Source organism: Pteropus medius, unplaced genomic scaffold (assembly GCF_902729225.1).
Source record: "Pteropus medius unplaced genomic scaffold, Ma_sr-lr_union100, whole genome shotgun sequence".
NCBI classification, from domain to species: domain Eukaryota; kingdom Metazoa; phylum Chordata; class Mammalia; order Chiroptera; family Pteropodidae; genus Pteropus; species Pteropus medius.
In genome coordinates this window covers 9,865,593-9,868,159 of record NW_024355990.1, presented here as the reverse complement: position 1 = coordinate 9,868,159, position 2,567 = coordinate 9,865,593, and the positions used below count along the sequence as shown (strand labels likewise).

General features: G+C 50.3%; 1 protein-coding gene across 4 annotated transcripts in view; it reads right to left on the bottom strand.

The window, feature by feature from the left end:
• The window catches only part of RGS9 (regulator of G protein signaling 9), a 77,741-nt gene that overhangs the window by 38,332 nt on the left and 36,842 nt on the right, over positions 1-2,567 (bottom strand). The gene's annotated exons all lie outside the window — the stretch shown is intronic.

Here is a 2,567-nt window from a genome sequence, read left to right as displayed (position 1 = left end):
TGGGTGGATAAACATTAATAGAAAGGTGAGTAGGTGGGCGGATGCGTGGATGAATGAATGGATGAATAGACGGATGGATGATAAAAAAACACTCAAATTCAATAAGAGTTCACTGGAATTAGCACATGAAACTCCTGACTCCTTCTGCAGTGCTCCTTCCCCACCCTACAGTGCAATGATTTGGAGAGTCCAAGGGTTAGCCAGGCACCTCTGGGTTCCAGTTCTGCCCCCTCCCAGCTATGAGGAAGGTCTTGGAAACTGCTTCTCATCTCTGCACACACTACCTCTTCTGAGAGATGGAGATGATCCCTCCTACCTGTCAGGTCGTGAGAATTTAACAAGACAGAGTGTGGAGCTCTCTACAGTAGTTATTACTGGGCACACGATTGCATTCATTCTCAGATCTGCAGGTAAATAAAGGCCTGGCCTGAAGCTGGGTCTTAATCTTTGTCAGCTGCCTTCTTCATCAGGCCTCCACTCCCCAGCCAATTTTGCCTGGTCTCCCTCAGTTCCTCGAGGCCAACCACTTGGGCCTTGCACGTCTCTCTGTGCTGGTTTGGTACCAGGCAGCCATCGAGTTGTCATGCGATTAACCTGGCTGACGACACTGAAACAGAGGCAGGAAGCAAGTGGGGTTTCTCCCCACCAGACTCAGCCTCATCAAAAGGACCAGCTCAGAGGTATGGCTGCCAAATAAAATACAGGATGCCCAACTCAGTTTGAATTTCAGATCAACAAGAAATATTTTGATATATAATTTTACAAAAAAAAATACAATCCATATGTTTTTTAGTATAAATACACAATACATATCAAAATGTTGGGACATAAATCATGTGCTGTTTATCTGAAATTCAAATTTAACTGGGCATCCTGTATTTCATTTGCTAAATTTGGCAACTTAGCTCAACAGGCTACCCTAGGGACTTACCATTGGGCATACGGCGTGGGCAAGGGAAGAAAAGAAATAGAAAGTGGGTGGGAAGGAGGACAAGGAAAGGGAGTAGACATCCCCACCCTACTTGTCATATGTGGACCTTAATCAATGAGTATTTACCAGGCACTTGCTATGGCCGACATTGTGCTCAACCCTCGGGAGAGCATGGTGAATGTGCCAGAGACCCCTGCCTCGAGATATCCCCAACAGGTCTCCAGCAGCTCTCGCGGGGGAGACAGCCACTCGCCCATTAATCACACAAAGAATAAATTACAGTTGTGACAAGTGCTATGAAGGGACAATACAGAAGTCCAAGCCAGCCCTCAGCGGGCTCTAACCCAGCATGGGGGCAGGAGGGCGGGGAGTGTGGTCATCGGAATCAGTGCCTTTCCCTACACTGGGTCCCAGGAATTACTCCCTCCAAAGAAAGCCCCCCAGCTTAGCTGAAGACAGACTTCACACACACACACACACACACACACAAACTTTCACATCTCACACTCATGCATACGTTCACTCTCACACACATTTATACACTCGCACTGTCTCACACACATATTCAGACTCACATACTCACATATACATAGCCTCACACATACACACCCACAACTCACACTCTTCACACTTTCATGCTCACACAGGCATGCACTCACTCTCACACAGTGACACATGCTCATGCACTCACACTTACAAATTCACACATCTACACTCTCACATACACGCATGCACACGCTGACACACACTCGGCCCATGCCCATGGTGCCCCCACAACCACTGGCAGGCTGCTCTTCCATGGGCACTCCCTGCCCCGACAGCCTCAGTGCAGCCATGCCCCTGAGTCTTGAATTGGTTCCCCAACTCTCCTTTGAACTTGACCCATGCTTTAATATAAACTCAGGGGCCCCAAACAGTACACCTGAATAACCCTAATCAGCACAGGACTGCCTTCCGCTGCCCAGACCAGAGCTCTCGGAGCTGTAGCCACCCTCTGGGATCTGTTATTCTGCCAGTCTGTCCGGGGCCAGCCCCTCCCGGCTTTCCTCAGCGCTCCTGAAGGGCCAAGCACGCTCCCCTGGCTGCCCAGGCTCCTGCCTCCTCTGGGCATCTCTGTGAGTCTCAGCTGTTCCTATCAAGCCTTCAAAGCTCCCAAGGGGATGGATGTGTTTCTGCATCTGCTGGTTTGGGGAACTCCCAGGCTCCATTCATTCACTAGGTAAAGTCTTTGTTCCCCACGATCACCAGAGCCACTGCTGACGCAGTTTTTGGCACACAAGAAGATGATCGAAGGGAGATAACCCAGAGTCAGTGCACAGGAAACCAGAGCAACCGGCATCCCCGTGGTGGGCCGTCCGCAGATAAGGAAGCCTGCAGACAGACGCACGCCGCCCAGGGCCACCCACGGGAAGCCCCCTAGGGACAACAAGCCGCCCCTGCAACCCAAGGAACTGCGAACGCCAGGGTGTGACAACATCCCTTGGGTGTAAGCCAAAAGGGCAACTTGCTAAATTCTTCATAATTCAGGTTAAAAAAAAAAAAGGTCCTTTGTCTGCTCTCTGACATTTATCTGCTCTCTGGGGAGGTGACATTCCCAGAATCGGCATTCCAGAGCGGAGCCAGGGTAGGAGCCCAT